Raw genomic sequence first — 24,105 nt, forward strand, 5'->3', positions numbered from 1 at the left:
TCTTAACAGACCTTTTTGTAAGTATTAAAAAGGGCTTTAGATCTTCATGTCAGTTACATGTCTCTGCCTCACCGAAATGGTAGGTCAGGGCAAAAAAAAATTAGAAAAAAATTGTCTTTATCAGCAAACAAGGGATTAGTGGATTCAGATCACTGCCTAGCAGACCGTGTAGTTACCAAGACTCGCTAAATTGGTCTGCAATGATCCATTGCTTATTTTCCACAATGGCAAATTTCATAAGCATAATGTTCATTGATGTAACCACCTAAGCAATGTCACCTCTCCAATCTGTACTTTGCTCTAGGCACGGGGCTGGGGACCTTCAAGCAGCGCAACGGCCGCCAGCTAGCACGCACTGTGACTGCTCTCTGCTTAGGAGAATGGCAGAATAAGACAAGGAACGAGGCTCTGGTTTGGAGGAGGACTAGAGGTTTTTCCTTAAACCTGTGCTTTGTAAGGTATGTACCATTCTGCTCGGAAAAGGTAGACTCCAAGAGGTGTTCTTGAAATTAGGAGAACGTGGCTTGTGAGGCTTGTGGCTGTCATTTCCAAAAGGAATCCACACTGAGAGAGAGCAGAGAAACTCATGTATGGAGATAAGAGGCAGTGGTGCGCTGCAGATCTACTACAGGTTTTTCAACTTGTGTTTGCTTCACAGTATCATGTCAGTATCCAGATCTTCCAGCTGGATCCTCCTCAGTTTCTGAAGAACAATGTAGCCATGCCTGTTAAATGAATTATTTTTTTCTTCCCCACAGCAGGCAAAAGCATCTCTACTAAATCTTTCTTCATGTTTGTAGAATTACATCAGGATTAATTTCTGGCCAGCATATTATTGTCTGAGCCAGAATATTATTCCTAACCCCACTTCTAAAACACCTCTATGGAGGAGAAGTGTATGGGGTTGTCCAGCCTGGAGAAGAAAAGGTTCCAGGGAGACCTTATAGCAGCTTTCCGGTACCTAAAGGGGGCCTGCGGGAAAGATGGGGAGGGACTTTTTAAAAGGGCATGTAGTGATAGAACAAGGGGTAATGGTTTTAAACTGAAAGAGGGGAGATTTAGATTAGATATCAGGTAGAAATTCTTTACTGTGAGGGTGGTGAGACACTGGAACAGGTTGCCCAGAGAAGCTGTGGCTGCCCCATCCCTGGAAGTGTTCAAGGCCAGGCTGGATGGGGCTTTGAGCAGCCTGGTCTAGTGGGAGGTGTCCCTGCCCATGGCAGGGGGTTGGAACTAGATGACCTCTAAGGTCTGTTCCAACCCAAACCATTCTATGATTCTATGGGATGGAAATAAATTAATTTTGAACTGCTGTAGTGTTTTAGGACACAACAGGTGCAAGCAGTAGTAAGACCTTTTTTTCTCTGTACTAGTATGGTTTAAGCATCAGAGGAATTATAATCCCTGAAATAGTTACCTCTTTCTAGGGAGATGCTGTAATACCAGTTCAGAAATACCTACAACATCCCTACCCAATAACAGTGCAGGTTCCCAGGCAGTATGATCCCAGCAGCAACCAGGTCTTCACTACCAGATATGAACTTCTGTTGTGTCCTTCCTACATCTAAACCCCCCAAATTGCCTGCCATTGTATTTCATTTGCTTGATTATTTCAACTGTTAAACCAGATGGCAAAAACGTAGTAAGAGGCATTAAACTATAATGTTTCAGTATGAAACTAGAAAATTATATCTACCCTAACTGTGGCCCAAAATTCTGGTTAAAATGTTGATTTTTCTTCCTTTTATGACTGGTACTTTCTTTTGGAAGAATGTACTCAGTATTTTTTGTAATTGCTCTCCAAAACACTGCAGTAAAAAAAATGGCACGTGTATTCATGCATTGGGATTGCTTGCCATAGCAAACAGCAACTTTCTGTAGGGCTCCATAGCCTGGGACCCATCACATTCACTGAAGTACTAGTTTCCCCCTTATCTTAGTCGAAGACTATAAGCAGGTTTTTTGTTTTGTGCTAGCCTGAACCCAAATGTCACAAGTACCATTGTAAAAGAAAAAAATAGTCATAGCATATGCTGACTGACGTTGTAAAGCTCCTCATTTATTAGTAGCTTTAATAAGGCTCATTTATTCAATACAAAATGAAAAAAATAGCCATCTGCATTAGATTCTTGGCCTGGTTGTGAACGTGATTATGGTCAGCCATTGGTCAGCCAGTGCAGTGCAAACTTTCTATATCTTGGTTGCACCCCAAGTTTCATGGGATGTCTCTTTCCTTTCTCTCTACAGCTCCCTGACCCACACAACTGGTCATCCACCAAATCTGGCTGTCCCACCAGTAACTCTGACCATGCATGAAAGTCTGTTAGGAGCTAAACTTACAAGATAACCTGGATGGCACTTGTAACTGATGCCTGATGGGACAGACAAGTCCATGGAGTGAGAGTGCTTCCGTGAACCCTTGGTGCCATATAGATCTCTAAGGGATATGTGGAAAATGCATCTCTCTGAACTACTGAAGCAGGCACATAACATTATGATGCCCCATACTGTTTTGTGTGTGTGCCAGTCAGGACAAGCTTTACTGTATTGTGCTGTCTAATGGCAACTGACCGTGGCAGGGTGATGTGAAGCATCGAACATCCAGGAGAAGTCCAGTGATGGGCACAAAATAAATCCTATCCCCAAAATGCTCTTGCACCCTTTGCGCATGTGAAGAAGCTTTTGCAGCTGAGCTCTTTTGGTGGAAAGGATAAGCAGAGATTATCTAGTGTGGCTTTCTCAGTCTGTGTGGCTGGCCTCCCAGGGAAAAGCTCTGATCTTTTCCAAGTACGGCACGTGTGTGTAACCCTGGGGCAAATGAGAAATGGAATGTGTGTCATTTATTTATTTAGTGCTTTGCAAACCCCCAGCACCCTGTGCTGGCTACTCAGTGCTGAATGATTATTGTTCAAAGGACCGCTCCTCGCTAGGACTAATCCCAGCCCTGGAAAAGTCGATGGGAATCTTCCCCTTGACTTGAGGGTGCTTTGGATAGAACCCCGATCTTCCACACTTCATGTTCCCATTGAACTCAGAGGGGTGTCTGGATGTGCAAGGAAGTAATCAGTGGTCCTCCAGTTACCCAATGTCAATATTAACCAGAAAAGTAAATACAAGCAATGGGCTTTCCCACACATAGTAATTAAATATGCTTCCTCTATTCTCTGCCACTTTTTACATTAAAGGATTTACATTGTTTTCTTTTAGCTTTAATGATCATAGCTGGGAAGGAGGTTTAGAAGAGGGCACCGTAATCCCATGTTACCTACAGGATGTTAGACTATGTTTTGTAAATATGGCAATAGCAAGGCAGAGTTTAGTAAGCGGGGTTTGTTTCTGGTCAGTACAATGCACAGACTTAGTTCACCCTGATCATGTGTTAAAAAGCTAGTTTAATCATACAAGATAACTCATCTTTTTCTGCCATCTAGTGACAAAAACCTCAGCTTAGCAAATGTATGGACCTTTTATCCAGGTCATGCATTTTATTCAGTCACACACAGGGAATAATACACAGCTATCGACACATGTTTTCCTGGTCATTCCACAGGACTTCATGTGATCTGAATGTGGGAGAAGGCACAGAGCTTATGTTTTGCCCTTTTATGTATCTTCATTTTCGTAATTGTTTTTAGCCTCTCATCCTGTACATGATGACTAGGTCAGTCTTGCAATGGAGAAAGAACACCCCTAAGATAGAAATCCACTTGTCATTTGTGTCTTCAAAGAAACCCACCTGGCACATCATCTGTGGAGACTCTGTCTCTCTGCAGAGGAGCAGCAAAATCTTTCCTCCACCTTTGGCAGGTTACACATGAGGACATGCAACACTATTGCCCAGTGATAGTATTAAGACAATCAGTGGCCACCAGACACAAGATATTAAATAGTTGCTATATCTAGCCCAAAGACTGTAAAATTTTCTTTCTTTCCTGCTACTGAAATTGAAGACACACTTCACCGATGTCAGTAAAATCATTAATATACTTAAAATGTAAACATATCTTTAAAACGCTTTTGTCAAGCAAGTCTTTCATGTGCTACTTCATGAAAAATTTGTTGTGGAGCTATGATATGAAATGTGAATTTTCTTAATCCTTGCCTAAACATTGTCTTATCCTAATTTATGAAATAATTTTCTGGCTGCTTCTATGTAGGCACCTGGATAGACACCAGAAACCCCCACCTGAGTTACAAAAGTAGTTCTATAAGACTTTAATATGTTGCATGATTTTTCCCTAAACAAGAAGCCTCATTCAGATGTCATTATAATAATTTTAAAGTCTCAATACACAATGGGTCAGGCCAAGATAAGCCCATGGAGAAATTATAGTGACATTCAGCCTCTCTACTGCATACACATAATTCTTGGCAGGACTGGAAAGTAAATTACCTCTGCCTGTTTTTCCAGACAATGTCAAAATCATCAGATAAGGTGAGCAAGAATGACAACACACATTAACAGACTGCTAGCTATACATTGAACATTGCAGCCTTATTAGCAACAGCTGGCCACCTTGTTATACTCATTGCAGCAATTTTACAGACAAGAATTAACAAAACAAAGCCATTATTTTTGCATTGTTTCCAGTGAATGATGGTATTATTTTCTTCTCTAATAATGGGGAAATTCTGCAGTATCTCATTGCGTCTGTGTAAGGCATGGGCGTTATTAATAAAGACCACTGTGCACTTGGGAGTTTTGTCTTATAGGTGTTTGTTGAAGATTTATATACGTGATTCTCCTGGCCTGTAACACCAATACGGCCCACAAAGTCCTTCTTTGAACAATAATACACCCTATCACAGAAATTTTACTGTCATTTTAATGAAGTGGTTAGAACGATTATCTATGCCAAAACATAAAAAGAAATAAAAAGAAAACAATTCACATAAAAATTACATGTTAATAAGAAGCATTTGTGTGAAATGACTTTAAAAAGTCTAACTGGCTTTTTAACTGGGGTCAATGGAAAGTAATGAGAAGATTTATAAAATACTAAGGCATCAGCTGCATTTTATAACCATTTCATAGAAACAAAGACAAGTCCATAACCGTGTCTTTTCTCTAAGCAATTGAATGATATAATCTTTTTGTTTAACGTTATGTTTTCTTCATTGTCTTCAAGTCTCTTCAGTTACATCACTTTGCATTTATGTGAGGAATGAAAGAGATCCCTATCTATGAAATAATAATTAAAAAGAAAAACCAAGGCCAGCGCTGTTTTTCTAGTTTCCATCAAGGCAGGGTCTTGCTGGAACTAAGCCGGATGACTGTCCTGATCCCCACATACTCCAGTGACACAAGCACAGAGGGTTCTTTGAGAGATCGGCCTCAGCGATGAGCAATAAAGTACTGACCATAAGGGAAAAGAGATATTTTCAGACACCATCATGCAGTCTTACTTTTTTAACTATCCTTTTTCCACTTTGAGATGTTTTCCCACAACCTCCCTCCCCTTAAGTTTTGTGAATAAATAGACCACACAGAGAAACCTTGGATGAAATCTCAAAAACAGCTTTTGAAAATAAGGAACTGTAATCCTCACTCAGTCGTGTTTCATTGGTGATTAGTGTAATGCAGCCCCCGTGCCTTTGAATGTCATGGACCAAACCCTAAAAGGACAGGGCAGAATCATAGAAAACCTTCCAGTTTTTGGGTTTTTTTTTTTGAGCAGGGGAAATATTTGTAACAGTGAATAATTTTCAATTTCTAGTGAACCTTAAGACTGAAAAGCCTTTACTTCAATCAGTCTAAATAGAGTTAAGCATGTATTTAAGTCTCTAAAACCTTAGGAGCCTTATTTCTTTATTTTCCACAATGAATAATTTACAGCAGCAATACCGGTGTCTAACAACAATAATTCAGGAAAGAATGACCTGAAGATGAAGACTACTGTCCACACTGTAGTGGTAGGATTCTTCTAGCTACACCCAGGCACACGCTTATGTGCAAGTCATCCTGCCCTCCCTTTGCTGTCAGTACAGCAAAGTGAAGTCAATGGAGTTCTTGGTGCGATTTATCTTATCCTGAATTGTCAATATTTGGTGGACATGAATCGCAGTCTGAACTCTGTCAGCTCAACTGACTGGATCTGCACTGATTGCATCCCTAGACACACAGGTCTGTAATATCCATATTGGAGACACCTGAAGATAACTCTTAACTTTTTGCTGACTTGTGATGAATTCAAAGGGCTTGTGATATTCTTTTTCCTTCTCAGTTGACAAGATATAAGCAAGATGATGTGTCAAACATAGGTTAAAATGACTCTTCACTGCAGCTGTTTGTCAAGTTTACAGGGCTGCCTTTCTGAGGACCTCACACAGATCTTCTGATGCTCTTTGCAGGTGCAACAAAAAATAAAGGTGCTTATATGGAAAGGACTGAAATATCCCCAGTTCCTAGAACAGGTGTTTAAAATAGCTATGTCTTTATATGTTTCCATTAAAACCCATACAATTTTATTTAGAGTCTAGGTACGTACAATATCTATCTTGAAACCACCTTGTGGTATGAATCTCTCTAGTCTTCTTTCTAAATTATACACTAACTAACAAGATTTGATTCCTAGAAAAATTGATTCCTGGGTAAATCCAGTGGCTAAATTTAATTCCTCAACCACATCCACACACAGCCGTTCTGTGCGTGTGTTGACCTGTTTGCAGAGGGTGTGATCAAGTGTTTGTCTGGCTCAATAACTCCTGCATCAAAGCCCTAGAGAGGAAATGCTGTGACGACAGCAATGCAAAATGCATGTGTCAGTAGTAATTACATTGCTATTTATTTACTCAGTGTAGACACTTGTTCTTTTAGAAATAGATTGAGACAGCTGGCTAATTTTCAACAAGTCATGGAAGAGAGACGTGTGGTTATAGCCGTAAGCTTGCACGAAGTACGGACATGGATGGACTCGTAGCTTTGTCCCAGGTTTTGATAGCATCAAACCTAGGAAGAGTTTGATGTTGTATGCAAGGGGCAGTTCACCACACAGGTAAAAGGTCATTCTAACTCTTCTTTGAAGTTTATTTGGTGAAAATGTCCAAGTACATTTAGAGGTTTCATTAAAAAGTGGTCTTATAATAAAAAATCACATTACATTTAATTCAGACTACTATCAATCAGCAACATCAGTCTTATGTTCCAAATTTAGCTCATGAAGTCACTTGCCTCAGTGACCTCGGTGCAGCATTTGAAGCCCCAACGCTGCAAAGTGACCCGAGTCTGCTTACTTGCAGAAATGAGCTACAGGATCTCACAGTCACTGTGACCAAGAGACATGTGCATGCAGTTGCTGTGGATCAGGTGGCATGTGATAACTTGTCCATGTGTTCATGTGTCTCCCTGGCCTAGTTAGAAGGCTTTAAGCAGTTATTAGTGAATGACAGAGGTACGTTCTCAAGGAATTGGGAGGGCCTTGGTTTCAAGGTCAGAGCATGATTTTCAGGCAAGAAAATAGTGTCATATGTTGGTTTACAAGGTGGTGTATCTGCTTCTCACCTCTTTCCCCCTTCTCCCTTCTCATGCCAGATGGAGGATACTAATTTGCTACGGTCCCAAATAAGCAGTAAATCATTATCCACCACGCAGCGACCACTGTGCAGACAGGGACGTAAAGGGCATTCCTGCTTCTTCTCTGTTGCTTGAACATGTAATCCAGTTTGCAATCTAGCTGTAAATTATGGGAGTCAGCGATCAGGATTATGTTCCCAGATCCCACACGGCGTCTCTGTGCAGTACTGAGCTAATGCCTGCTGTCTCAGGGAAATATTTCAGGCTTTCATTCACCAAGGGCCATGAGAGCCTGATGGAAGGAGTTAGCTGCATGCCAAGTCTTATTAATAATATTAACATATTAAAGACCATCTACTTACTGCCAAGCAAAATAAAATTAAATCACGTAAGCATAGTGGGAAAATCTCATTCAATAAAAAAGAACAAAACCCATGGGATTATTTATTCTAAGGTCTTAGCTGGGGAATATAATTTCAGATCTCAGGCCACATGCAATTTTGGAGGTGTTTTCAGTCATTTTCTTCATTTCTTTGTCACAAAGCAGCAGGCTGATCCACAATCGTGTTGTCAGTTAGCAGGGGCTACCAGTGGGTTTTCTACTCCTTTGGAGAGAGGGGGACTATGAAACACTAGGTGGGTCTTCAGTTTGTTATATGGTCCCTGCTTGGGAACCAGGAAGGGCTGCTGCACTGGTAGCCCAGTCCCACAGTGAAAAACCTCCCTTGCAGCAAGACAGCCCCGAAGCCAAACATCTCGGGGAGAGGGAGGGAGATGACTGGCACTGCTATCTGCACAGCCTGCCAGCTCGGCTGACTGTCGGCTTTGTTCCCCACATGCCAAAAGCAACTCCATCTAGGTACCTACAGCCACAGCTTGCCATTTGCCAGTTTTACGCAAATGTCATAAGAACACTGCAGTTGGAGAAAAGAAAAAAGTTTTGTCTCCTTGCGACCTTTGCATTCCTTACTGCCCTTTCACAAATACAATGGCTTTGGTTTCTCTGGTTCAGGCAGAAAAGCTGCTGTGAACATCTCTGCTGTGTTCATAACCACTCCGGATTGTCAGTATAAACCTACTTGGTCAAGGGTAATAGACCCCATTATCGGTCACAGGATTTCAGATTTGCCTCTGTCCACATCATTCACTTGAAACCACATGAAATACTACACAAATCACATAATTAGGTGATGTTTCAGGCTGAGTAGGACCTTCAAATGTGAAGAGTCAGCTCTTACTGTGGCCTCAGACCAGGGGAGCAGTAAAGAGCCAGCTGCCTTTATTAATAGGCAAGCTAAAGCTATTCACATCATTAAAGGGTCTGGTGAAATATACTGCATTCTAAGCCCAGACTATACAGCAAGCAGCAGAGAGACTCAGATAAACAAGGTCTTGATTTTCACATACGTATAAGATGATTTGCATATTTAATGCCAAAAGGGCAGAGAGCAAGTCTGGCTGGCACATGGATGTAAGAGCATGTACCTTCATTGCTGGAGGTGTATGTGTTCTCTAGGTTTCGAAAATGGACAGATTCTTGTGACTGTGAACACATGAAATGCACAAAAAATACACAGCCGTATCTGTGATGCCCTTAAAAGGCGAGCTGATTTGCACTAATATAAGGTGAAATGAAACTAATATTCCTCACTGTTTCTTAATGGGATACTGTCAAGCATTTCTTGATCCTGAGTCATCTGCTAGAAGCAGGGGGAAACTATTACCATTGAGTAATCGCTGCCTGGAAATTGTGATGGTGCCACAGAATTGCTCCAAAATTAGCTTCCAGGTTTCTGCAGTATGCTTCTGTATGTAAAAGGCAGTTAAATTCAACAGAAGGTCAATTTATGCAGCACATAGGAAAAAATTCCTGGATCTGTTAAAAAAAGATTTTAAATATAATTTTATTTTAATTTTGAGTTCTATGCACCAAATCTGTTTTTTCTTTTCCTCTAGTCACTTACACAGGTGTTGGTCTTATTCAAATTATTATTCAGAAAATGTATGCATTGATGCCACTAACTGTAGCGGTTAGTGCACTGTCCCTGAGGATCAACACTACAGATGCAGAAATGCTACATGATGTGATGACTTCGTTCAAAAAAGTCGGTGATGATAAAGGAGGAAGCAAAGTGCATTGTGATTTCTTAAGCAGCTCCTGGCTCTTTCAGCCAGGGTCATTTAGAGCCATTGGCCTAAGATTAGCAGCATTTTACTGCCAGCCCCAAATTCAAACACTTTTATTAATTTTATTTTGGCAGAACCTAATGTTAGTAAGAGGTATATGCATTCTTAATAGCTGGAAAAAGAATTTCCTGTTCACTTCTATTTACAGTTGTTTGCATTTCATTCTCCCCTATTTAGATGAAGCTTTAACAGTTTCCAGTTCATGAAAGGCTACAGACATTTCCTCAGCTAGATCTAGTCCTAATGAAAGAGTAAAGAAGATATTTTAAAGCAGCTTTGCTGACGCACTCTACTGGTGATACTACATTTGAAAATGCAAGAGTTCTCATAGGATTTAGTATGGCAAGGAAGCTGGGACGACCCATATTTCAAATTCCAGTGGTTGTCCAGACAGATTTCTGTTTGTTAGCAATGATGACAAAATGCCTGTTGCTACTTTTACATTGCAAACCATTTTCCTCCTGTGGTTGATTTATTCCAGGTGAAAGTTTTGGAGAAACTCTGTGTGTAGAATCTACAAATAGCTAGGTTCTTTAAGCTGATTTTACTAAACAATATTAAATATAATATTCAACAGAAATAAAAATGGCATGTCTCAGCTATAATAAACATTGAAGGAAGGCAGAGGAAATACCACATCCTCCTGCACTGAGAGCCAGGAAGAAATCTTCTTGGGAAGGTGAAAATGGATTTACCATGGATGAAAGAAAAAGGATACAGTGTGAGAGGATGCCATTTTCTCAGCCTTAGGCAATACATAACACATTTTTACCAGCTGGAAAGGAGTGTTGCTGCTGATTACAAAATCACCATGGCAAAGCTGCAAGTTTTACTTTGCCAAATTTGAAGGGCCACACTCACAGAGGCAAGACGGTAGGAAAAAAAAAATTCAGTGGGAGAAGAAGACTTCAGTGATGATCGCTGAAAAGGACCAGGAAATTAAATCATCACAAGATGCTGCTCTGCAAAATAACATGTTTGGTTATACCGATCATATGCATCTCTTCCAAATTTTAATTATTTCAGGAGTAAGAGGCACAGAAGAAGCACTGGATCCTTTTTTGGGTCGGCACACATAGATTTTGTGGGTGGTCTTCTACTGCATGTCTCCAACATGCAAAAGGTCTTGCTGGCTCGCTCACACTGCCATTTTGTGTTTGTCCTACAAACTGAACTTAAGTTGTTGTCCTGGACAGACAGTGAGCGTTTACTCTTGACATGATGGAATTACACAAAGACTTTATGATCATAAACAAAGAGTTTTAAACATGATTCTCTTCCTATTCATTCAACTGCAGGCAAATACGCCCAGTTTACTGTGGTTTGCTTTTGACTGAATTCAATTCTTCATGGGTTTTTTTTCTGTAATACCGTCTTAACTGTTTGCTTTCTGGTCTATTCTCTAGCACTATTTTTCAGAAGTACTCACCAACTCAAGCATGTGGCTATCATCATTCCCATGGTACTGGTGCCTAGTACATTTATGGTAGTTTTGAAGCTGCACAAGAAAGACACAAAGTCTAGTGCTTAATATGCTAAATTCTTAACCAATTTATATCAGCACAGTCCCACATGGTCAGGAAAGAATTACCACTTTATGTTAACTGCCATTGCACCCACGGCCTGGTGAAAAAGTTTACGATGGGAGGCTGAATTGAAATCATGGGTATTTGAGTACATATATTTAAAACTCAGGATTCCTAACAAATTCATGGAGATGGCTTAACACTTTCAGCAGTAATTTTCCATGTTTTTTAGTAAGACATGCGAAGAAATGATACGTAAATTCAAGTGTGGCTTTCTGTGGCCTTCCGTGTACCTGGTGACTCCTGAAATTTGAAGTTCACCAAGCTATAATCAGTCTTAAACTAAAGGCTGTACAGGGTGTTCATCGGCTCATTATAGAAACACAATCATCTGAACCGGGGAACTAAAACCAATTGTGTGGCTAGTACACCCCTGAGTGCACTGGAGTGTTTGCAAATCTCCGGTTTCACAAACTAGCCCAGGATTTTGAATAAGCTTGATTTGTAAAAGTTCACTGACCTAAACACCCAGAGGGCCAAGGTTGTTCAGGGTCTAAGGAAACAGTGTGTTCTTTAGGTCACATTTCTTTGCTAATTTAGGGGAAGACACTTTTCCTGTTCATTTTACAGACCAACAGTTTCCCAAACGATGCTGGGTCTTGTCTCTTTTCTCACAACTTTTGTGCAATTCCAAAGGAGTCAATTCCTTCTACCCAAGGACAAATACAATGTCAATGTCAAGAATTGACATCTTCAGCAGGAAATTTTCACAGGAAATGAGTCAAAGATTGTCCTGAATGTATCCGAAAAATACAAGTAACATGTTACAAGTTACAAAACAGCAAAACAAGGGCAATACAGTTAATAGGATTATCTCTATATGACATAAGACATCTGCCCAAGGAAGCAGTGCTCCCCTACAAGCCAGGTCTTCTGACGTCTTCCTTAAGGACCAGGCACTAGCTGAGTCCTAGTCAAACTGTCAATTTGGGTTGGGTGAAAACCTAGCGGAAAAAGAATATAGAGAAAAAATACTAATGACAGGTGACAAAGGATGAAGGGAAGTGGTGTGAGAACTGAGAGAGCACTGGAGGGAAAGCAGAGACCAGAGAGAGAACGAAGCAGCCCAGCAGTGCCCACAGCTCACAGAGGATCTCCAGGATCTTGGGTCTCACCAGAGTGCAGTAGAGAGGGAGAATCTCCTCCCACAACCTGCTGGCCATGCTTCTTTTGATGCGGCCCAGGATACAGTTGGCTTTCTGGGCTGCTAGCACACATCGCCGGCTCATGTCCAGCTTTTCATCCACCAACATGCCCAAGTCCTTCTCCTCGGTGATAGTCTCAAACCACACAGACTGTATGTGTGCTTGGGATTTCACTGGCCCACATGCAGGACCTTGCACTTGGCTTGCTTGAACTTCATGAAGTTTGCATGGGCCCAGCATCCAGGTCTTTCTGAATGACATCCCTTCCCTCCAGTATGTCAACCGCTCCACACCATTTGGTGTCATCGTCAAACTTGCTAAGGGTGCACTCAATCGCACTGTCCACGTCACCAATAAAGATGTTAAACAGTGCTGGTCCCAATACCAATGCCTAAGGAATTCCACTTGTCACTGATCTCGACTTAGATATCGAGCTGTTGACCGGAACTCTTTGAGTGCGATCATCTGGCCAATTCCTTATCCACTGAGTTGTCCATCGGTCAAACCCATGATTCTCCAATTTAGAGACAAGGATGTCATGTCGGACAGTGTCAAATGCCTTCCACAAATCCAGGTAGATGAGGAGGTGATCAGTGACCACCATCACTAAGGGCAAATCATGCCTGACGAATTTGGTGACCTTCTACAATGGTGTTACAGCCTTGGTGAATAAGGGAAGAGACATCATCTTCCTTCAGTTTGTCCATCTCACCTGCTGTTACAACTTGGGACACCAGCATTATAGACACGTCCCACAACTTGTGGGACTCTTCAGGTTGTTTCTCATATAAAAAGAGATGAATGGTGGGGTCCAGCACCTCTTTAGGCAGGAAAGCTTTCTGTGAAGATACTGTTTCTTTATTCCTGGATCCAAGCATTTTTCAGCTACCACATGGAAAACTTTCCCTAGGCTTCTTCTCCTGGTTATAATCCCAGTGCTCAGATTTGTTATGCCCTTGGCTTTCAGGTAATTTTTTGTAACATCTTTGTATTTTTGGCTTATCTACTTACATCTTCATCAATCCATGGAAGCAATAGCCTGTCCTTTGTGATAAATTTAATTCAGAGTGAAAACCCTCAAGTCAGATTTGATTACTGATTAGCCTTGCATATACCTTACTTTTGGATGATGTTTCCCATCATTGCAGCTATCTAATTCCCTAAAGATGGTATTTGTTTCTTACATTTATCCTGAATTAAGGACAGCTGTTATATACCTGCCAGCTTCCAAAGGTTTTTCAACCAGAATGATATGATAGAAGCTTTCTGCCACTGGCTATTAAGACTAACATAATGTTTATTTTTAATTCAGTCATTGACATAACCTTAGATTTACTTCTTTCCTCTACAACCTACTGGTTTGGAATTCCTTCAGTCTTTACTTCATGGTCTGTTGCACCTCCACATCTTTTCTTTCTAGACAGTAGGATCCCTACTTCTTTTCCAAAGTAACCACTTTTCTGATCTTATTGATTTTCCATTACCATTTCATTACAATCCTGTGCACATGCTTACCTATTCTTAGCCAATATCTAGTTTATCCTGTAAAAATTAAATCCTGTTATCCAAATTTTTAAGTCACACAAACTGCTGGTAACCTTTCTGACCTCTGTCAAAAATTGTTTATTACACCACCTTGTTATGCAGTCCCCTTGGTGGATACATACCTTGGATTTATTACTTAAAAATCTGCGCCATTCTTCCTGATAGGCAGAGGAAAACTTAGTTTATTTTTTTATAAATACTCTTCTTCCTCAATTAAACACACAAACCTCCCCCAGCTTGTTTCTGATTCATGAAATGGCTTGGTTTTTCATCAGCCTTGTGTTGAGGGAAACATTTTCACAGCCAAAAGAATTATTCAAATAAAAAATATGAATATATACTTTTAAATTATGGGGTCATTAGCAGCTCTTAGCAATAACAAGATAAAAAGTGCATTAAAACATGTTAATTTTCAAATCCAACTGTGGATCAGTGGAGGCAAAATAATGATCCCCAACATTGGCTGGATAGTATCTTGCAAATGGACTGGGGTATTTCAGTTTCCAAGCCTGTGTCTTCTCACAAGTCATCAATAGCTTTAGAAGTACCTGGCACCCATGCTGGCAAACTTACCAAAGTCCCTGTCCTACAAAAAAGTCCATGAGTACTTCTTATTAATATGGGAAAAATCCTATTGCTGGGAAAGCCAAAGAAACAAGATCAGAGAGAGAAATATATTGAAATGTAGAGTCTTTTCTTTGGGAATGCTTAATGGGCTCTGTACCACACCCTTCAGGAAAAATCCTGACCCAATTAATTTGGTGGGAATTCTACCACTGACTTCAGGTACAGGATTTCACCCCTCCTGTTCACATGGAGCCCATGTGAGTTAGTAGCCCACGGGCATGACAACCTTTTCTTATTTATGGCAAGTTTTTCTTTTATTACTGCATGACCCAAGAGATGACTGTGGATTCACAGCAGTATAAACAAGACCAGTACTTGCTTCAGAGGCTAGTGTACATCTGCACGTCTATGTCTCCTTGCTTAAGGTACTCCTTTTGGGGCAAAACCTTTCTCAACTCAGGCAACAGGACTGGCTTTTTTCCTTTTGTGTTTTTGGGGGTTTTGGGGGGCTTGGGGTTTTTTTTGGCGGGGGTTGTTTTTTTTTATGAGAAGTAAAATGCAAAAGCACTTTCTAGAATCAAAAAATATATTTTTGATTGTTAGAATAATGTAAGCCACGTTCTGATGACCTGGACCTGTTGCAAAACATAGAATACTTCAACTCTTTCTTTTGTTTTCAGTTACCTGGTTACAGTTAACTAGTACATTTTACACCAAATGTGAATCAACTATGAGATGTATGTTTGTGGTAGCAAACCCTGAATTGACCATCATCTTCCAGAAACTTTTCTATTCTACCAACAGAAAACCGTGATAGGTTAGTGGGAGTAATTAATTTAGAGACATGTGCTGACAAGTTTGAATGAATAGCTTTCTTCCTCCAGTCTCACTACATTTTGGTCTAAGAGCATACAAAAATTAGTCACTAACTAAAATTGTATTACATCAGTCACTTCCGAAAAACTTCCAGAGAACTCCTGGAAATGATTAGGAAAAGCTACATTTAAAAAAGTTTTTAAACGGTTTACAGAGGGTACAGATTTTCTAAGGAAAAAGATTATGTCTTTAGACTCCAGGTTTTAATAAGCATCTAATTTGTCTGTTCTACAATAGCCTCCTGTTCCTCTACTCTGTTTAATGACCCATCACATTGTAACAGCCAAGGGTTATAAAGCTCTTCAGATATGTACATTTAATCTAATGTTTCAGTGGGGAAGGGTTTTTCATTCAGCAGGAAATTTCTTCAGGTCTTGTGGAATAATACATTTGTTTTTCCTTAATATTTTTATAGGTCATCCAATGAAAGGTATATTCTAAAATTAAGACGCCATATTCTGCCTTATGTCAGTTAGATGTAAATCTGGAGGACTGCTTCCTGGAAAACAGACACGGTTGTCAAAGTCAAACAAGATAAATGCTTGGAGACTCTGTAAAGTTCATTAGAAAGCCCATGATAACCCTGCAGGAGGTGTGATCTGCTGCTGGACTATTATAGCAGTAAATTGCTATAGCTGCTTTAAAACCTTTGGTTAGCTTGAGTCTGTTGGTCTTGATCATTGCATCTGGGGAGCAAAGCTGATCTCTACCCATTCAGTTCCTCTGTGCTCACACCTACCCAAACACGAAGAAGAAAGATTTCAGTGGCAAGCATCCACTAGCCTGTAGGTTGGAAAAAGTCATGGAGGACAAAACTAAAATACACAATAGAAAAAATACGACATGAGAAATAAGGGATTCTTCAGACGTTGGTACCAACTGTGAAGGATAACTAGTGGATAACTTCTAGCCAACTACACCCTATGACTGAAGTTCAGCCCAGGTCAGCTCTCACTTTGGCATGCCAGGCTTTGGGGGAGAAGAGTAATAGGGGATTCCCAGTTCTGGGAGGGACACTGGTGGCTATTGCCAAAAGGTACTTCTAAAGACTCTGCTATCCTCAGAAAAATTAACTGCCCAGAATTGATAGTTGCAAGCATTTTGACTGGTAATGGACAGACAAGCATAAAAGAAATAGCTCTCCTGACCTCAAAAAAAGGTAAGAGAGAATCCCTAACTGAGCCTTGCCACTTAAGCTTAAAGTGCCCTTAGACTGTATTTACAGTGTCTCTGGTTACAGAAACGGACACTGAAAAAATAAGCATCTGGAAAGGAAGCTTTGAAAGTCATCTGCACTGCTGTTTTCATGGCTGTTGGTTTTGCTTCCAGAAAAATAATGCAAACTCTGTCCTTATTGAACAAGTTCTAACACAGTAGTCCGAAATAAAATGGATTATATATTCTATCATATGCAAACATAAACTCAAATTTTGCATAAAATTAGTTTAAAATCTTGTGAGCCTTTATTTTCAGTTGCACCCAAACTATTAAAGCTCTGTCTCTGTTTGAAGACAGCAGAGATGTTGAGCTAGTAACAGAATCTGGCAACTTACTTGTCCTTCTTTCTTATAATAAAACCTCTTCTCCAAGATACACAGTCTGAGAAGAAACCAATCTCCTGTTTGACTTTGTAGGTGAGTTAGGGTTCATCCTGCAAAAAAGTTCAGAGGATTGTGATGAGAAGTTCTCTTGGGGCCAAGTGAAGCTCTCAAGGAGATCTACTTGTTAAAACGTCAATTTTCTCCAAGGGCTGTATATGCTCCGGGGGTTAAACTGGGGCTACTTAAGGGTCTTTCCCTTTTTGTTGCATTAGCTTTCTAGGAGTTAAAAGGAGAGATGAGAACCACCCTCTACACACACGCTTTCATTTTAATGAATGTTAGCTGTTAACAGGTAACAAGAACAAGTAAAGACTAATCAAAGATGATGACATTTCTCTCTGTTCTACCACATTCACAAACATCTATCCAAACTTCCAAGCAGATGGGTGAAATTCAAAGCCTACAGTCTTTCCAATGCCTTCAAATGGCTGGGACAGAAGTGATGCTGCCTGCCTCACTCCAAGCAACAGTTTCCTTAACCTCATTCCTATTAAAGTTGTTTTATTGGTAATAAGCACCTATCATTTGATCTTTTGGCAACATAGTCGATGATTAGTATCACTACCCTATTTAGTCTCAGTCTAGTTTTTCACCTCTCACCTAACCCTTTGAAAGCCTTTTCTGAGAGCCTAACCCATTACCCTAGTTTACAAGTGCTTACTCTGTATTTCCACTGAACGAGACTTTCACTGGTCTGTGCCCTTTCAGAGACATAATCACTATAATACAATAGTGTGAAAATCTGTCTTCATAGGTCCGTTTGAAACTTGGTGCTTTTTTTTCCTCTTCTTTCCTCTTGTGAAATACCACAACATTTTTCAATTAGAGTAGGTTCTTGTTGCAACTGCTATCAAAGCGCTGTTATCATAAAACATCTGTCCTAAATGTAAGAACATCTGTTTCCCAAACTCCTTCCTGGTCCCTAGATGACTCATTTCTTTGATAGCTTTTCTTTGTAAGGGAAGTCTTTTTTCTAATTTTTTTTTTAAGTACTTTGCTTTTAAAGTGTTTCCTCTTCATTAAACATGTTAAGCTAGTGCTTCACAATATTAAGCTATGCCATTCTGTGCTTTTTTTGTCATTCTTTCTGTATTGTAATGCTTACCCGTGTAATACCATTATTTCAGTTTCTCTTTTGAGAACAACTGTTCCCACACTGATTTTTAAGTGTTGCCCAAGCAGCAAGGCAAAGAATCCTGGATTTCATCCTCCATGAAATGCTGACAGTAAGGTTATGAAAACAGCCTAAGGACCACTGGCACCAGGTACCACTTGAGTTCATTAGAAGGCAGCCATTTAACTCCTGTAACCTCTTTTGCAATCTTTTTATTTCACACAAATATTGCTGAAGCCAAGCATATCAATGCAGGCCTCCTAAATTACTCCCTCAATTTTGCAGTCCAGCCCTACGCAGCAGAGCAGAACCTCATCAATTTATTTTACCAAAATAGAAGGAAATTAAAGCCTCAGCAAGGTTGCAGCTGAACTCCCACTGAAAATACGGAGCAGACTTTATATCATCCTCAGAGAGACATTGGAGCTTACTCTGAGTGACAAATTCTGTAAGCACCATAGTGCAATTCTTTCTTGCACACTAGTTCTCCATTTAGCTCTTGTGCAAGCACATAACTGCTGCATTGTCGGAAAGGTTCTTAAAAGTTATTTCCTTTTTATTTAACTCGGGCTGCAATCACTTTGATCAGGCCTTTTAATTCCGAATTACCCTGAGCAGCGCCTTGCGGGCAGTGCTGAATGCACCTTGGGTCAATTACTGCTTCACAGCCGTATCATGTCTTGAAGCACGTAACGTTTCCTGTATGTCTCCCTTCCAATTACCGCCCCAGGCAAAGCCGGCTCAGCTGGTGAGATCTGATGCCTACACACACCATGTGCTTTTAACTGGGCTTTCAACAGCCTTATAAAGTGCCATTCACCCACCTGCCTAGTCCATTGAACAAGTGAGATGTGTCGATCCGGATTCCTTCTGGACATAAATCAGCACCACTTTCGGGACCTGTGCTCAGTCTCATGAAGCAAGCAAGGAATGGGTTGGCAAGCAGGTAAGAAAACATGTCGTCTGCACAAATAGCCTTCAAATATTCATGAGGGCTCCTGATATGGGCTCCTGTTTCAATTGAGTAAAGCCTGAAACTTGTCCTGGGTCCCTGTAATTTGCCAGGATCTTCACACAGATCAGGGAAATAACCAGATTTTATCTCTTTTAGTATTAATATTCATTATTGAATTGAAGGTTAAAGGAAACTGAAAATGGCTTGTCCTGTGTGGTGTCTGAAATATCAGCAATGTGATTCATGAGTGACTTGGAGCTTTGAAGAACTTAAGATTGGGTTAGACATCCAATGCCCTGATTCTGTGAGCTTAGTGCTTTCTACTTAAGTAGCTGGGAGTTACAACATTGGCTTCCAAAGCAACATTTGCATAGCCTGAATCAGTAGCAGCAGTATTATAACTGGACAAGCTGAACAAAAGTGGTTAAATGAGCTTTGGGGTTTTTTAGTTTCACCCCAAAGTACTTTTATGCCACCACGTTTTCCCTGCTCTTCTTACTTTGGCAGTTTCTGCAGGTGATCCCTAAAACGTGTTTTGCTGCCAGCCAGTTTTCACCAAGCAGGAGGATCTGTTGTTAAAATTCCCATGTATTACTGTAGTCAGTACATTTCTTCTTTTCGATTAAGGCAACTGGCTGTATTCCTCTGAGACCGCAAGTTACCACTTCTTTGTAAATGAGAGTGAAAAAGGCTAAAAACCTCAAGAATTCACAACAGCAGTGACCTGTGAAAATTAATACCGAGGTGGCTTGTGGCTGTCCTTTGTGGTGGCATTTTTCTGAAAGGCTAGCAGAAATGCTTGATCTGCACCTTTGTGGGTATTTCTAGAGAATCTGCTACCAGAAGTCCGTGAGCGCTGAGATTTCCTTCTAGCAAAGAAACAGTTTCCAAGGCCAAAAAAAGGGAGAAAATGAAGAAGACAAGAAATAAATCAAGCAATGTAGAAAGGTTAAATTGGGTGGGATACGCCAAGGTGAGGTCCAGAAGCTTGATTTCAGTATTGTAGAGCAAAGAAGGAAAGAAGGCACCGGTTCCGTCGTCAGGTGTTATTACCGACGGTGTGGGTGTTATAGGTGACCAATCACCCAGATTCCCTCTGTAGTCCACGGGAAGAAAATGCACTTGTGGAGGGCAGCACCTGTGTTTAGACAACAAGCATCTCTTTCTCTCCACTGGCCCTGACACAAGCTTAGATATTTAGTCCTGTCGGACAAATCAAAAACCTCACTCAGCAGCACACTCTTCCTAGATAGATCTTCGGCTTCTAGGCACTGAGGTTTCCAACGCTGAAAGCACCTCTGTCTTGGCGGCACTGAGCATCTTGGCTTGCCTGTTAAGCCTGAGTTATTTCTACATCTACATATCCTTCTTAGTCGTGCATCCAGCACTCAGTGTAGTAGGTTTTCTTACAGTATGCTTAGGACATCAAACATCCAAGACCAGGCATAAGAAGAGATGTGTTACAGCCTCGCTAGCCTGTGGGTACTAGTACTGGTATGGATCAACGGCAAAACACAGAATGAGAAAAATCAAGGTTCGCTTCCCTGTGCTGCCTAAGGGGATCTGTGCCATTACATCCCAGGATGGCTCCTACATGCTACATTTATTCTCAGTTCCTGAAGTTGTTTCACTTTGCGTGGTATAGTAATTAGATAAGAGAGGAAAAGAAGCTAAAACAAATCTTTACAGCCCCCAAAATAGAGTTCTCACTGGGGTGAAGTAATGAATACCTGACAAAGTCTTTGGGGCAGGACCAGAGGCCAGGAAGAACTTCTGCCACTCCTACTCCCTTTCATACATAGCAGAATAAATATTGTTGAACAAATTAATTCCAGTGACTCTTTAAGGCCTGCTGATTCAGTCTTTCATTCATTCCTAGTGCTGAAAGTCACATCATTTCAAACACTCTTGAGTTACTCATCATCTGTTATGTTTTTAAATGAACACTGTAGATGCAAAATGAACGTACAATGAAAGAGGCAGATCCCTGAAGACAGTCATACAAATACATAAAAGGGCATTATAGAACTGCACAGGCCAAACTTTTCAAAACGAGCAAGTGAAGTACAGCTCTTAAATTCAGATTTCACCACCAGAAAGAGTGACAACTACAGCAAACCAGACGGTACCTTGCCATGCCTTTCTTTGATGACAACCTTATTTAGAATCATTTAGGTTAGAAAAGTCCCATAAGATCATCAAATTCAACCATTAACCTAACACTGCCAAGCCCACCACTAAACCATGTCCCTAAGCACCACATCTACATGTCTTTTACATACCTCCAGGGATGGTGACTCCACCACTTCTCTGGGCAGCCTGTCCCAATGCTCAATGCTTTCTAACCCTTTTGGTGAAGAATTTTTTCCTAATATCTAATCTAAACCTCCAGTGCTGCAACTTGATGCCGTTTCCTCTTGTCCTATCACCTGGTATGTGGGAGAAGAGACCGGTCTCCACCTCACTACACCTTCCCTTCAGGCAGTTGTAGAGACTGATAAGGTCTCCCCTCTTTTCTCCAGGCTAAACAACCCCAGTTCCCTCAGCTACTTCTCATAAGGCTTGTTCTCTTTAGGTATGTATATTGGCATTGCACAGCCCAGCATTAATTACACATCCGAAGAAACAACTCGACCTCACTGTGGTCTAAATACGTATTTGCCAGCCTGCAGTATGTGAAGAATGCAGTGGTTTTAAGCACATAATGACACTTGGAGAAACAAAGCTCTGTGGTGTCACAGGAAAAAGAAAGAGTTGACTTCCCTGGCATTTTTGACACCCACAGTTCCACCATGAAACTTTGGTTCCTGAAGGTAAAAATTAAGTTTTGAGAGGAAGCTAAGAGAGCCGTTCTTACCACATTGTGAGAATATCATAATGTGATTAGAATGACTATTTTCAGTATATATGCAGTACAAGAGCTGCGCTGAATATATGTATGCACATACATATATATATACACACATACACTCACCCCTGTACTAAAATCTGAGACAGCTGAGTAGCCCTATGTGGAAGAAAACAGGTGGAAGGAGGCTCTTTTCTTGTGCAAATGAGTCAGTGGAAAAGAAATTGACCCTGTCTCCCCACCCAGACTGTCCAGGCCTCCATGGCAGAGCCCACTGCAGCTCCTGAGCTGGTTTGGTCTTGTGCTGAATCTGAGCGGTGTCTTTGGAGACACAACACAGAGCAGAGCGGCACTGGCGGAGCAAGCCCTGGAAAGAGAGCAATGGGAAGGACCCTCAGCTCAGACCAAAGACAAGAGCTGCTCTGTGACCTTGCTTGCTTGCAAGACTGTCTCAGTCTTTGCTGGAAGAGTTTCCTATAATGTGCCACTTATTCTGTTATCTGTATCCCCTGACCTTCCACTGGGCCCTTTTATTTCAGAACGGTCCTCTGACAATGGTGATGAGGGAAGACTTTGTTTCTTTTTATTTTATTTTATTTTATTTTATTTTATTTTATTTACCCAGAGCAGAGCGAAAAGTGAGATTTTGAGTCATAGAATCATAGAAAAATCATAGAATCTTCATGGTTGGAAAGGACGTTTGAGATCATCGAGTCCACCCAAACAACCTACAATCTCTGCCACTAGAGCATGCCCTGAAGTGCCAAATCTTAAATACCTCTAGGCATGGTGGCTCTTGCCACAGTGCTGTTGCTTTCCAGACAGAGAGACCCCTTGGGTGGTGTTAGCTTCTCCCTAAATGTCACCATGAACACCTCCCAGCAGCCCCGCGCCGTGTCGAATGCATGACCTGATTCATGGGTCCTATCTGCTACACAGTGACCCTGATTTTATGGAGGTTTGGCACAAATGTTCAAAACGTTCTTTGCAGTTCAGAGGGCTGCAAGATGGGCCATGTTTAATATGTAATTAGGTAGAGGTTTCCACTGCAGGAAAACACTCTAATGACAGCTGCCTTTAAATCAGTCCTGGGCTGTAACCATTTCTAAGGTGTAGGCTTTTGCTGCTGTGTTTTGCTGCCGCATTGTACACCAGGACAGGTAAATGTGTGGACCCAGCTTCCAAAGGATCTAATGGTAAATCTGTTAAGAACCAACTTAAGACGCTTATTGCTACCTTTGTAAATCCTCTAGTCTCTTTGGGTACACAAAGTAGTAAATATACCCTGGGAAGCATTTTTCCATCGCAGAGGCAGGATAGAGACAGATTCAAGGATTACAGCTGGTCAACAATGCGCAGCTAAGTCAACACAATTTTTTCAATGGAAAACTGAGTTATATGAACATTTTTCTCTAAAAATATCTATCTACCATGGAATATTTTAGCTTTTCCATAATAAAACAATAAGATTTTTTGAGCAAAAAAGGTTCTGGTTTGGATTCTTCCTCTTTCGGGTATATGAAAAGTTAAAATTTTCTTCAGTTAAAAGGGAAAATAGAAAGATTTTCCAGTCAGCACTAGAAAAGATGTCTAGTTCAGGAGAGAACCTTACATATGAGCATAGAACAGACTGGGTCAGTGGTCCCTCTTGGGAGCAGACGGGAGCAGAGTTGGCCCTGCTATTTAAGATGGTTTAAGCATTATTTTAAAGACTGGACAGCCACAAACTGCTAGAATCTCTGTGGTACTTACGAGAGGCACAAATTTGCCCTTTGACGGGATCTGGGTTTGTTATTAAAGGTTGAATATCAGCTATTCCTTTCCATTTGTACACTGTGAGCTGCAAGGCTGTGCCCTGCCTTCACCCCATGTATGGACCACAGAGAGCCACGGGTACTCTGGTTGCACGGAGATCATGGTTATACACGATCAGACACATTTAGGCTCTCAGAATGACTGGAGAGATTTCTACCCCTCCTCCCCATCATTCCTTCGAGCAGCATGGGATTTCCTGGCTGAGGAACTATAATCATTTTGATTTATTAATTCAAACTACTACAAATCTTGTCCGTAATTTGCAAGGTCCAGATATTGAAACAAACAATATTTTTAATAAATCCCTAAAGTTCCTTCAGTTCCTCCTAGCTGCACAAAAATAACTATTCGAC

Source organism: Larus michahellis, chromosome 2 (genome assembly GCF_964199755.1).
Source record: "Larus michahellis chromosome 2, bLarMic1.1, whole genome shotgun sequence".
NCBI classification, from domain to species: domain Eukaryota; kingdom Metazoa; phylum Chordata; class Aves; order Charadriiformes; family Laridae; genus Larus; species Larus michahellis.